Here is a 14,985-nt window from a genome sequence, read left to right as displayed (position 1 = left end):
CTGAGCGCAACCACCCGTAGGAGGTGGGAGGGTTTTCAATAAAAAGTTGTGACATTTTTGTGTTACCCTCTCTAAGAAAATGAATTAGCTTGAGATTGTGTTGTACATGCAAATGTTGACTTTCATACAGAACACTATCAATGTCTTGACCTCCATACTGTTTTAAAGGTTTTTGCCATATGGCTGCTGGCGTGGCTAACTGTATTTTGGCCAATAAAATCCAAATTTGTCAGAACACGGCCAACGAAACTGTTTCTAGACAATTTTTTGGTCATACGTGGAATCCGTTTGGCGTTAAAAAAGGCAAATAAATGTGACAACTGAAATAACCTGCAAACTTCAACCATCCCAGTCGATGGTTTAAGAGCAACCACAAATGTTATACAGTGGGAGGATTATTGTACGTACCATCCAACCGGGTCTCTCACAGGTTGAACTTAATACAGGAATTATTTTATGTTTGATTTTTTTGCCATTATTATTTACTAGGGTAACCTTTAAAGGTGAACTTATAAAATTATAATTTTCTTTTATATTTTTATAAACTGAAAGTATCACACTTGTCTGTAGTGCAAATACTTTATATTATGAAAATTTGTATTATCAACCAAACTAGGAAATTTAACAACTTTTATCATTCCTTTACTTGTGAGCTGGCTCACTTTTGGTCACTTTCACTCACTAAGCCCTATGGGTACCTCTTGACGCCCTGTGGGCAGCTCTTCACCTGTTAGGTGCAGTGGGCTGAGGCTTACTATCACAAATACTACTGAAGGTCAGAGCCACATTCGTTTTGGTAAGATCACTGTAATATATTACCATAATATGCTTTTCATAAGGCATTTGCTGCTGAATTTGAAATAAACATGTGTATGCAACCATTAGATACCTGTTGAAAAGTACTTGTACTTGTACTTAAGCACATTGTTAATTACTCGGACTTAAGTACTAAGCAAATCTTCTGTGCTTGTATTTGTATTTGTTCACAAGTACTGGCACATGTACTTGAACCCATCCCCTAATATATAATATATATGGAACGTGATAATAATTATGATTGATTTTTATGCATAATTTTATAAAAACAAAATCCACGATAGGTTAAATAGAAACACTGGAGTGCTGAAGAGAGCCTTTTTCGACTGTAGTCCTTTACTTAGCAGACTGAAATAATATAAAAGTAAGTTTACAATTGTGTTGGATTCCAGGTACATATTTTTTCCTTTGTAATCCCCATTTGTCATTTACACGAGCTTTCTTTGTAAACTTACTTTTACATTTCTTCAGTATGCTAAGTAAAGGACGACAGTCGAAAGCCCTCGCAGAAGTCCAGTGTTTTGTCTTCCTTGGTGGATTTTGTCTTATATATATATATATATATATATATATATATATATATATATATATATATATATATATATATATATGTATTGTATATATTTATATATATGTATGTCTATATACATACATATAAAATCAGCAACAAATTAGGAGTTAAAACATATTTAGCAACAAAATTAAAGAAATGAACAATCAGCATAATTATTATCACGTAAACAAATGCAAGGACAATTTTGAAAGGTGTTTGGGCTTTCTCCTTCCAGACAGCGAATCCTGGAATCATATCCATCAAGGAAATTACCGCGTGGAAGAGTAGTTCGCGAAGGCCCAGTGGAAACATCCCTACGAGAAAGCAATTTCAGAAACACATAATTTCGAGACTATGAGTATTTTAGAGTTTGAACAACCTTTGGTGTGAACGGGACTGCGCATATATTTCATTTCTAGATAAAAATAAATTAATGATAAAATGAAATGTTGGGGATGAGGTCATTTTGGGAGGTTCTCAAGTACTTAGGACAAGGAGTTCTTTACAGCTGTGTTTGGGGACGAAAGAACATAATTCTGAGACGCAAATAACTTTTAGGTTAAAAACTGATATTGTCTCCAGGTGCAACGTTTCGGAGGACACTTGTGTACAGCTGTTTAAACACAGACACGCTGTTAAAAAAAACGGAGCTATAATCACTGATTCTATCTTACTTTTATTTTATATTCGGTATCTGTTGGAAAAGTACGCGTGGGAATCTCGTATTCGTGGGAAAAGTAAATATTTACATTGCAGATATGATAAAAAGGGAGACTACTGTATAATCTTCTCTGATAATGCTTTTATAAGTGCTTGGAACTTGGGCTTATACCGTATAAGAGCATAATTCTAACCTTCTAAAATAGATCTGATATTTACTCAATGGAAATGACTGATATAGGAAAACTCTCACGAGAACTTCTATAATTATATATATTGCTATCACACTGCAGACTGTGAGTTTCAATACAGAATGACAGTTCTTAAATTAAATGTTTTGAAAAATACTAATTTACCCAGATGTTTCATAGCACAGCAATATCAGCCAGGTCCTTGTCATGAAAAAGCAAACTTTCAAGGCTGTATCGTTCTTCTCTGTACAGAGGATTTATTTGTTAGCCGATGGGCTGAATTATAAAAGTAACATTTTCGTAGTTTGCTTAAAGAACGGCATTAACCTACTTTTTACTTTTAATTATTATTATTATTATTATTAACATTATTATATACAGTAGATGAAACCTACTCATATGGGACAAGCCCACAGGGGCCACAGGCTTGAAATTCAAGCTTCCAAAGAATATGGTGTTCATCAGGAAAAAGTAATATGAAGTAAGAGGAAGGATAATGGTTACAGATACAGTACCATGCCTTTAAGCCCATCAAGAACCATCATAACTTATGTGAAACAAATCAAATGACTTATTGTGGGTTCCTCTTAATGTAAGATTCACGATAGCCGTGAACAGCACAACAACACTGTAATTATAGTAAATAAACAAGGGTTGTGTATGCCGTAATTCGTGTATTTGCATGTGTGAAAGGTTCTAAATAACAACTGATTTAAACGGCATCACTGAAAAATGTCAATGCCATTTCTATTATATTATGATATACTTTAAAAAACTGTAAACAACATGCACTTTCTTGTTTTTACATGTTTTGCAAAAAACTGTTTTGTTTTATTTGCTTCTCGAGACTGGGAATATTCTCACGGAAGCAAACTGATCATACAGCCTAGCTCAAAAATTTGGTGATCAAATTATTACTATAATATTGATAGTTGAAGTTGAATATCTTATATCTTAGTGACCTTGAAATATTGTGGCGGAATTCTAACCCACAAACAAAACAACACTCACATGATCTTCGGTTGCTGGAGATGGGTAAAGGTCCACGGTCGCCAATCACAGCACACAGAAACCACAAAAACAAAATTTCAAACAAACCTCCACCAACAACGAACGAAAAAAAAAAAAGACACATGCACCATCAATATCGGTACCGGTATCCAAAACAAAAAAGCCAAACGAACTCCCGTTCACTTTCAAGGTTGGACCTCCACTGCCCAAGACTTCCCCAAAACCGAAAACTCCCGACAGACAGACAGACAGACGCCGTAAACGAACTCCAACAAACCGAACCACTCACAATTACAATTACATAAAAACGTTGGGAAATGCTAAATAAAAACAAATTTATTCATCCCTCTATATTTCTCCCCCTTTTTAGCATTTCCCAACCAACACCTTTCATCTTTCAAATCGCCTTACGCAACACCCACGGATGCTCACTAGCAGGTCCTCTAGATCGCGTTCGCGGGCACGCAATCATTCTCTCAGAATCATTCTCTCTTCTAGCAACATTCAAACTCACATCTTCTCCTCCATTCTCTCTCAGATTCACGCTATCTTCTTCACTATTACCACTCTCAATTTCATCCACAATCTCATCTATACCCTCTAGCTATATTTTACAACCGACACAGACAATTCACATTCACAACAATGATGTTATTTTACGTAAAGCGAATATCTCTCAGAATAATTACAGCAAGTACAAGCAATGTACCTTAATAAGGAAACATTGAGCATTAATGTTGAAATATAAGAACTAAAAACTTGACATAAATTGTCAGTAATAAATATTCGTTCTGTTGGATAGCTAGAGTGCTTGACTATAACTGAGAGGCTTTCACCTAAATAAAAAAAAAAAATTAATGGTTATCATCTGTTATGTTTACGACGACATCGAGAAACATTACACATTCGATCGGATTCCCTAAAAAAACAAAGCAGAAAAGATAAAAGAAAGATGATAACCAGAATGAGGATTCCCAGTTCCCCTCACTGAAGTGTCCTCGTCACTTATGTGATAAGAGATAAGCCTCTTTTTCGAAAACAGGCAACTTCTTCGACAAGAGTCAAGATCGCAACACCAGCAAGCAATCCCGCACGAGCGAACGAGCAGCAAGAAGATGAGAAATCTTCTGTCACTTTTACCTCTAGGACGTGAGTTCCTTCGAACGATTCATGTGACTGAATGTTAAATATTCTTTTCTTTTTCTCGAAAGATTTAATTATTTCCTCATTCCTGTGTTTCTCAGGGCTCAATGTGACCCACTGTCGTTTGCATCCGACCCATGAGGTCTGTTGCAAGTTTTAGGAACGACTGACTTTTTATAATCATGTAAAATGGTGAAATAAATGGTTAAGAACGTTTCACTAAATAACTGCAATGTGGATTTGCAAAATCATGGCTACCACTGTATCTAATTTAATTAACATTCGCTGTACTGAGATATTGCCGCAAGATTAGGACATAATAAACATCTTATGCATTATGTATGATGCAAAAGATTGCCATAAGGAAAAAGAATGGTCAAAATCGATTTGGTGATGTAGAACAGTTAACGAATGACATGCTTTTGAGCTGCAGTAATCCAAATGGCAAAAGGAAGTCTGGAAGTAATTGTGGCGAAAGCTGTCGGAACTTCGAAAAAAACACCTATATGAACATTTGTGTTAATGTAACTCTAAATTAAGAGGAAGATATAAACCTCTGTTCTCGAGGAAGATCGAACCTACATTTAAAATGCTTTTAGTTTCAAGCACACAACGCTACCGATCACGCTACATTAGGAAGCATTCTCCTCCTACCCAAAGTCAGTCCCACGTATACGTATGCGACTACCAGATGTCAGCACCTGAGAGTACATCATACAAAGCTCTCTCAAGCTCGTAGAGATGACAGTGCAAATCTCCTTTTCACGGGATGTGTGTAAATGTTAATGTAATTGAATTTAACCATGTAAAATGCCTCTGTAGCAATTGAGCCTGATATGGAATGCAATCAACAAAAGGCTTGGCAGTTCTGAGTTTATTTTCAGTCATTTATATATATATATATATATATATATATATATATATATATATATATATATATATATATATATGTCATATGTGTATGTGTGTGAAAAGAAATACAGAATTGCCAGGCTTTTTGTACACTATTCAACTTCAGGTTCACTTGCCAGAAGAAGTGTTTTATATATACTTGAATGTTTCTATTCATTTAAAACATTAATTACACTAACATTTATGTATATATATATATATATATATATATATATATTTCTATATATATATATATATATAATATATATATATATATATATATATATATATATATATATATATATATATATATATATATATATATATATATCCCTTCTGGAAGACTGGTGCTAGATTAGTTGTAGCAAGAGTTGTACTGAAGACTACATTCCTGAATGCATAACTGTGACGTTTACCGTGATATTCAGTAATTTCGAGAAATGAGGCTGCTAGTACCATGCCCTTTTTTTGCCATAGTAGACTCTGCTACCCATTTACAACTGGGTGTAATGGTGGGCGGTAGGCCGGGAGAAATTCACGAACCTCACAAAGTCAGCTGACCGTCTCACCATTGAGCCGGTGGGAGGTTGAGTCGTCATATATATATATATATATATATATATATATATATATATATATATATATATATATATATATATATATATATATATATACATATATATATACATTATATAATATATATATATATATATATATATATATAATATATATCCACATATATATATTACTTGCTATAAATAGGAACTAGAAGTAAATTGGAAAGTCCTGATAAAAGTTTTTCTAGAAACTACTATTCAACCCACATTTGCTTTATAAATACTTCTGCATACATAAAATGGAATTATAAGTATATATGTATATAATATATATATATATATATATATATATATATATATATATATATATATATATATATATATATATATATATATATATATATATATGTACATGTATTATACAATTACTTTCTAACTACTCAAACGAATCTCATTTTTTTTCAGCTCTTCTGACAACATTAACACCGGTACTTGGACAATGTGAGAGAGAACTACCAATTCTTCAGTGTTGTTTTCTCTTGTGAAATCATGTATAATCCATTAAGCTAATTTGTTGCCTATGATTAACTTCATCCCTATATACATGAATAACAATGAATGGTTGATTTCTATTCTCTGACAAGTAAATTTATTTCCGTTCCTTTGAAAAAACAGAATAAAAAACCTACTGTACATATGATGCACGACGGAGGGAGTGAAAATAAGATTAGTTTACGAATAACTGCCACTTCCGCTGTTTTGATGTCGGAAGCATCTTTTTTTTTTTTTTTTTGAGGCAACACCCAGCAAATCTCATGAAGGAGATCAAGTCTTCTTTAAGTTTCAAATGCTACTTCTCTCCCACTACTACTACTGCTACTGTTGTTTCTGAGACCACTACTTATAAAATTGACTGAAGTGACAGGATAATAACTCCATCAACAGCCGTCGCGGCACACCTAACTATATGAAAACATCTCAAAATGGATGATGGCTTCTTTACTGTGTCCCATTTAAGCTTCTCTTGATGTCCTTGACCTTGAAGTGATTGTTGCTACGAAAGGGCAAATATGATTTATTGGCTGACTGCTCTGATGTTATAAAACTCAACTCAATAATTGGTTCGTAAGTTACTGGGAGTTCCAATGCTGTTTTTGGGGAGTGTAGAAATGGTGCAAAAACAGAGATTATCAAATGCTAATTATTTATTTCTTCAATCACTCTGGGGAGCTGGAGCATTTATTATTATTATTATTATTATTATTATTATTATTATTATTATTATTATTATTATTATTATTATTATTATTATTATAAGAATATCTTGGAAGAAGACCCTCTTTAGTGAGAACTTCGCTGAAAAGAATGGCACTCTGTATGCCGTTGAGCTTACATTACGCCTCCTCAACTTGGCGCACGAGTTTTTTTCGTTTCAGCAGGTAAATTATAAAGCAGCTGTCCGAAGTTCATTTATTATTATTATTATTATTATTATTATTATTATTATTATTATTATTATCCGCCAAGGTTTTTAAAAGAATACCAAAAAATTTTTCTTGGGTGATCAATAGCACAAAATTAATAATAATAATAATAATAATAATAATAATAATTGTTATTATCATTATCATTATCCGCCAAGGTTTTAAAAGAACACCTGTAAACTACTCTTGGGTGGTTAACTTCCATTGGCATCACTTAGATTCCAATCAAAACTCGATATATATATATATATATATATATATATATATATATATATATATATATATATATATATATATATATATATATATATATATATATATATATATATATATATATATATTGGGAGTCACCTCCCAATATTTTTCCTCCGGCTCAGTAACGGCATCTCTGGAGACCGTTATAATATGGTCTCATATTTATTTTCATTTTTTGCTTGAGAATATGGAATATGAACACTCTTCATATGATAAGGGCTAGTGGGCGCAGCAGAGGCCTTTTTTTTGGGTGGGGGCTATTTGTTTAAGTGCTAATACAATTCTTTTTCATTTTGAAGAGAGAGAGAGAGAGAGAGAGAGAGAGAGAGAGAGAGAGAGAGAGAGAGAGAGAGAGAGAGAGAGAGGTTGCAATATCGGAAATATTTTTTCAGTTGTATTGAAATACAACTAAACTGCTAATTTATTATTTGACTAGCCAGTGACCAACAAATTTTGGCCTACGTTTCGTCTAGTCCTATTTTCGATCCTTTCGTTGTGGTTTATATGAAATTTTAATATATTTTCCTTAATATCCATTCAAAAGAATCAAGTCTCAAATATTGTTACTACTACTCTCAAGATTTTTATTCAAATTACTGGTATGTTTTCCCATTTCATATTGCCCTTTCTTTCACTTTTAACCCTGTAGAACTTGCATAGGTCCGGATGAATTTGTGAGTTTTTACCTTGAGCCTCAAGATTCCTTAGTGTACTGCATCATGTTTGGAATGGATATGAAGAGAACTTGGTACGAGGCAAAAGAGTTCTGTAGAAAGCCACTCCACCACCTTGGCTATCCTTGACATGGGATATCTGCATTATGAAGTTATTGACTACATCCTACAGCAACCAGGTAAGGTTCTTGTTATAGCTTTGGTAGGAATACCGTCAAAAGTAATAACAATCACTGACTATGTTGGCTTCTCTGATCTCATTTAGAGCCATTACCACTCAAATCAGACTGCTAACTGCTAAGGTCTTCTGCAAGTTTCTAAACACCTATCTTTTAGTTGAAGTTGCTAAGCCCATGGCCACGCCCTTAAAGAAGGTCACGAGGCTTTGAGCTAAGGGCGTCTGGCTGTCATGGGTGGTCATCAGTCCGGATATTGAGCAGATAATGCATTTATTGCAATATCAGTGATATTATATATGGGTTCTGGAAAGTGTGCCTCCACTTAAGGGCAGAAAATCTTACAAGATTCTTCTTGAAAAACACATGCAGCAGTAAATGTAAGGAAAAACAAGAGTGTATAACAGGAGCAAACACTGAATTTAGAAGTTTTTATGTTCCTGAACTGGTTTGGTTCTCAGGTCATAACTAGATATGATAGCGTTATTATTATTATTATTATTATTATTATTATTATTATTATTATTATTATTATTATTATTATAAAAAATTAGTTATTTTCTCAGGGACAAATTTTAAAGGCCATCGACTTGCAAATGAAGCTTCCAACGATGAGAATGGCCCATAGGTGAAAACATAAAACAGAGAGCAGAAAATGACATTCTAATGAAGGTAATTTAACAAACAAATGTATATCTACTTAAAAAAAGGAATACGGGTCCGAAAAACTAAGTGTAACGAAGTAGTGCAGAAGCCGCTCTTAACTTGTAAGTACCAGTATCAATAACATTTCCAGGATGACCCTTTTCCAGTTCGACAGTAAAAGGGATGATAGACTTCTTGTACTTGGCAGTGTGACTGCGCCTCACTTCAGTAGAATGAGGATACCGATGCTACACAACGGGAGTAGAATGCACATTAGTTCAAAGAGCTAATAGAAGTTCCTATTAATGAAGAAGGTATGGAAAATGGCCAAAGAGGATGTCTCCTTAGTACTGGCTGACCTAATTACTAATCTTAGAAGCAGGAACCACCACTTCTAACAATCCTTTCTAAAAATTAAAAAATCCGGCATGGTTACTGACTTCCAGACAGATGAGCAGTCCCAGTATTCCAGACTCCGTAGGGCAGAAGAACCTAAGAATGCAGCATTGCCTACATCATCTGTGGTATCATTATATGTTATTTTCATTTGCTATGAAACCACTACAAACTATTTTCCGAAATTTAAAATCCCTAAGCAAAACGTTACTATGCAAAGTGGACCAGGCCTTAGCAGTGGTTGCAGAACATTCAAAATCATACGAATTTCCTGTTGGTGGGAAAACTCCCTTACGTAAAGCAAAAATGCATGATATTACACTTTACAAGTTAACGGTTTGAAATATACATGCAAGTTCTTTCACCTCGTTTCATCTTTCTAGAAATTAAATAAATTATTGGCCTGAGGTAAATATCCATCCAAGTTGGACGTTCCTGGCTGCTTCCATTTTCAAGATTTCACCTGGGGAAAGCAGCATTGCCTTATGATCAGTTGTCATCGCAGCCGCGGTGTTAAATCGACAGAAAAGAGGCCTTGAGTTCTAGAAATAATAACTTTCCGATATAAATCTCAGGTGCTTAAGAATACCTCGGCCCAAGTCATTACAACTGCAGATCTGGCTTTAGACACAAGTGATGGTAAATTTCAACAGAGTATTGTTCTTCCCTAAGCTTATTTCATTTCATGAGCGACAGCTGATATTATTTGCTGGTAAAGATTCAAAGTTTATAAACATAGAATTCCATTAAATATATTTAGACACTAGGTTTCTCATTAAAAGATTCAGGGACCCGTCTCCATACCTGAGTTTTCTTAATACTAAATATAAAGGAAATCTTTACATCTGGATTTTCTGAGCACCAATTATTGGACTTACGTTCAGACCATATGTTTCTGAATGTTAAATTCAGTGGCATAGGCCTAGATCAAAGGTATCCGGTCGGTGCAAGGATGAGTGACCATATGATTGGCAACCATATCCATGCAATCGATGCTTAGAAACTTGCAAGAGGCCTTAGGAGTCCTATAAGCGCGTTGAGTTATATTATGATTGAGAAGCCAACAGAGTGGGTGGATGCAGGTTCTTTCTAAACCTTACTTCCTTTTCTGAAGAAGTAGGGGGCCTATCTCTAGTGCCTCAGTTTCTGACTACTAAATTTAAGGATTTATATTTCAATCCGACGTTTTTATATATCAGACTTACTTAACTATGGTGAGTTGTCTGAATTCTAAATTCTGTTAACTATATTTCTTTTGTCCAATGCAAATAACTTTGTTTAGTTTTAATATCAATTTTTGCTAACTATGGTTAATATTCTTTCTACATAATTCAACTAACTTTAGTTTTGAACACCAAATGTGATTAATTATTGTATGGTTAGTCTTTTGAGTACCTAGTTCGGGGAACTTTGTCGATATCTTTGGTTTCTGAATACCAAAATAAAGGATCAAAATTTGTAATCCTAGGTTCCTTATCACCAGTGTCACAGACTTTCATTCTGTTACGTAGCCTCTGAGTACCAATATGAGGACCAGTACTTAAGTCTTAGGCTAATGAATATATACTGACTTTACTTACGGGTGATTGCATCTTAGATTTTTGATGACCGAATGCTTGGAATATTGTTTAAACTTCAGGATTTTTAATATCAAATTGTAATATGGTTATCCAATATAAATATATGATTAGATCTTGCATTTCTAAAGACCATATTTATAGCCCTGTGTCTAGAAAACATTTTTTCTAAATAACAGGTTCAGTAACTAATGTTTTAAACTTACACATCTGACGGTAAAATAGTCAGTGAATTGAAAACCATTTCCTTTCCCTGGACAAAGACATTCCTTATATAAATTTCAGTATCAAAATTACATTTGCCATTAACACAAAAAATATTTCTTTAACCTTGTTAACATACACAAATCCCCCCTCATCTAAACTTCAATTGGAACTTTGATGGATCTCCTTAAGTTTATCAAATCCTTGCTTGCTAATCACGCTATCCTCTCTTAACTGGCATTATTCTTTGGTAGGTTGGCAGGATGAAGGATTCCATATAGGATGCACTGATGAACTCGAAGAAGGGAAGTAAGTATAGAAATCGATAAACACTTTGTGTATTATATTAAAGTTATGAAGTTAATATCATCGAGCTCGAGTTCCATGTGTAAGTTAAATGCATTAAAAAAGATTATAAATACTGAATAATACCGGGAGAGCAAAAACAATGCAACTTCATAAAAATGTTGGGGAATCAATTAAAGCTATACTGTTCCCGTATTAATCAGGCATACGAACAAGAGCAGCAAAGAAGAGCAAACCACGAAATAATTAGTGAGTTCTGCATTGACGCTGTTCCTTATCCGATTTGACGGGTTGCCATTAAAAAGTAATTTTCAACATTATTCTGACTTTCCATTTAAATGAACTAATATAATCTACGCGTTCAGAAGTCATATGAATATCTGACAAATCAGAGACGGACACCCAGTAAAGCACTCATTAAATCATTACCAACTAGATTACACCGATAACCCATAAGTTTGTCAAACCGAACAGTTTCTTTAATGTGTTCTAGTACATGACGAGTCTTCATAATGCACGATAGGGAAAATGTATCGGTAGCAGTGAACAACGTGCATTCGCATACAAAGTAGTATCAATATACAAGACCAAACTGAATATTAGGCCCTGGTTAAAGGTTCTCATTAGAATTATTTGCTATGTCTGTAAAAAGTAATATATGGGTTTAAAGTAACTCCTTGGTGGTGTAGCAATTCAGGACAACGTTTCAACTTCAGTTACCAAAGCAAGTGTCCCTTCTCCTGTCAGAATTTACCTCCTATAATAGTACTTGATCATCTGGTCGAGGGATTAGGCGTATCAGACCGTCCTAGCTTCTGCTACTGTTCCTTTTTCTTATAATTCTCATAGGAATCAATATTCTTTACTCTGGAGATAATGGTTTCCAACTCTAAAGAATATCTAGAGTCCTGATCCTCTCTCCTACAAAAATAAATGAGTTCTTTATCAACATCTAAACTGTTTTGTGTGTTTGTTTGTTAAATCTTGCAATTAATCTCCTTGGAAATGGCCGAAATTATCGGCACTGTCACCATACAAGATTTTTAGCCCGGCTCTACCAGCGTGGACAGTAGGAAATTTGAGTTTTTCTGTGGGGAAAAACAAAAACGAGTGAATAGCATCATCTACAATGAGGAAACAGATTCAAAAACAAGAAAATTCATAGGGAAATATCTATGCTTCATTTAAAAAACGCCCTAAGAGTGATAATAGCAATTAAAAGTATAAATCCTAGCCTAACATACTGTTACTTAAGGTGCAGGGTACAGAGAAAGATACTGAAATGCAGAACATTGTTGATTTATGAAATTTAAGATGTAAAGTCAAGCACTGGGGCACTTTTGGCTATTCACCCTCAAGACAGTGAAAGAAGGAAGTTGGGTTTGTTGGGCAACAACACAAAGAGATCCAGAAAATAAAGGAAATGAAGTATATACAGGGACTGAGAGGTGGAACTAGGAGGAAACTCCATAGTTGCACCAGGAAGTATCGGACAGAGGTGTTGGACAACAAGATATAAGAAAGGAAATGGGGCTGGAGGTAAAGTGAAAGGCTAATTCAGAACATTATCATAGAGGGGAACAGACAATTCTTGAATCTAGTAGAATCTTGATAACAGAATCTTGATAAGTACGCAAGTCTTGATATATTACTGAATTTGTAGTTTGTATTCCTAAAATGTGCCCTTATTAAGATAGTTCCTAATTTGGTAAAGCAATTTCAAGAAAACTGCTTCGAAACTAAGCTTGCCGAAATCAAGGGATGGCCTCAGTTTGATATAGTAATGATAAAGCACTTAAATCTGGTCATGCAAAAATAATGCATCTCTTTAAACCATCTAAAATCACACATACATCAAACTAAGTTTTAGGACCATGATTAACTCTAATTATTAAATTCATATCCATTAACTAATACTGTCTTCACTGTATACTGTGACATATCCCTGATACTTATAATTGTGAGTTCTCATCATATTCTTCCTAATTCTTGTATAAACAGTTTTCTTATCAACACTCTATATTCATGAACAGAATGCTGATATTCCATGCAAACACGGCTAAACTGAACATCTGTTAATGGAACATATAACTTTGCTCTTTGGGAACATTGCAGCATAAAAAGTGATAATTGACAAATTGAAAACAGGAATCTATACTACTATAATAAAATTTTTGTGTCAAATATTTTTTAATCTAGCACTTCGGTGTCAGTGTCCAAAATGATTCTCAGCGGAGTACTAATGCTTCTGGAATTATATTATCTTTGTCTCAGTTGGAGTTCTCTGTATATCATTAGTACATCGAAAGGCTTTACTTAATCATTTACAAACTTTATTTTGTTCGAGTGTTGCTCTTCGAAAGAATGAATTCACAATTCTCAGTTCCAGAGGTGCTTTATTCTTCGCACCGTTGGGCTGTGGAACAGTCTCCCTGAAGATGATGTGCAATTGGAACTTCAAAAGTTCAAGCAAAGATGCAACGCATTAGCACCATAAAAGAATAATAATTTGCATTTTTATCTATTTTTATTATGTTAATTTATTTTTTTCTTTTCTGATAACTGATCTCTTCTTTCTGTATTTCCTATTGCTCTCCGTTACTTCTTCCTAATGAACACCATATTCTTTGGAAGTTTGAATTTCAAGTCAGTGGCCCCTGTGCGATTGTTCCATATGAACAGGGTTCATGTTCTGAATAATAATGTTAATAATGATGTCAAACTAGGTTTGGAAAATCTGGGCCAGTGTCAGTGACCGTAGGAATAACAATATCATTAAATCACTACATTGTTAAATACATGTCGTAAGTGATGTTTTATACATAAAAAAAAAATTCAGAACGGTTGGTACAGCAAAATGTTTCTGATTTATGTACAATAATGAAGTTCATTCTCGAATTTTCAAAGCAAAAGACCAACAATGGCTATTTGAACGTCTTTTCTCATTTATCCTGTCTATTGTTTATGAAGTTATCTGTCGTTATCAATTATCCACCATTTTAATATTTTAGGTGCGGCGAATTATCCAGTTACTTCGAAATGTCTTATTTTCCCTTCGCACACACAACACACATATAATTATGTATATATATATATACAGTATATATATATATATATATATATATATATATATATATATATATATATATATATATATATATATATACACACACACACATCTTTCTTTTCTTTACAGCTGGGTATATACGGATGGCCGCAAGGCAGATATAACAACGAGTCACTGGCTACCAGGAGAACCTGATGGATGTACCATGGATAATTACTGTTGTATCTACCCTCCGCATTTTTTCTATAAGTCCTGTGTTAATGATCAAAAATTGTATGCTATGTGTATGATCTAAGCATAACATTATAAGAAGGTATATGATCCTGGTGCAAGATAATTTAAAGATAAGGTGTGGATGTGATTTAGTCTCAAGTTGAGA

General features: G+C 33.9%; 1 long non-coding RNA gene across 1 annotated transcript in view; it reads left to right on the top strand.

Moving 5' to 3' along the window:
- Positions 1–4,193: 4,193 nt before the first annotated feature.
- LOC136826931 (uncharacterized) overlaps positions 4,194–14,985 on the top strand; it is an 11,156-nt gene continuing 364 nt past the window's right edge. The window contains exons 1-5 of the long non-coding RNA XR_010849757.1: positions 4,194–4,380; positions 6,288–6,323; positions 8,211–8,414; positions 11,488–11,542; positions 14,736–14,985. The exon at positions 14,736–14,985 is cut by the window's right edge and continues 364 nt beyond it. This is a non-coding gene — a long non-coding RNA (uncharacterized lncRNA). The remainder of the gene's footprint in view (positions 4,381–6,287; positions 6,324–8,210; positions 8,415–11,487; positions 11,543–14,735) is intronic.

Source organism: Macrobrachium rosenbergii, chromosome 41, assembly GCF_040412425.1.
Source record: "Macrobrachium rosenbergii isolate ZJJX-2024 chromosome 41, ASM4041242v1, whole genome shotgun sequence".
Lineage (NCBI taxonomy): Eukaryota > Metazoa > Arthropoda > Malacostraca > Decapoda > Palaemonidae > Macrobrachium > Macrobrachium rosenbergii.
The sequence above is the reverse complement of the archived record's forward strand: the minus strand, read 5'-3'. Positions and strand labels throughout refer to the sequence as shown.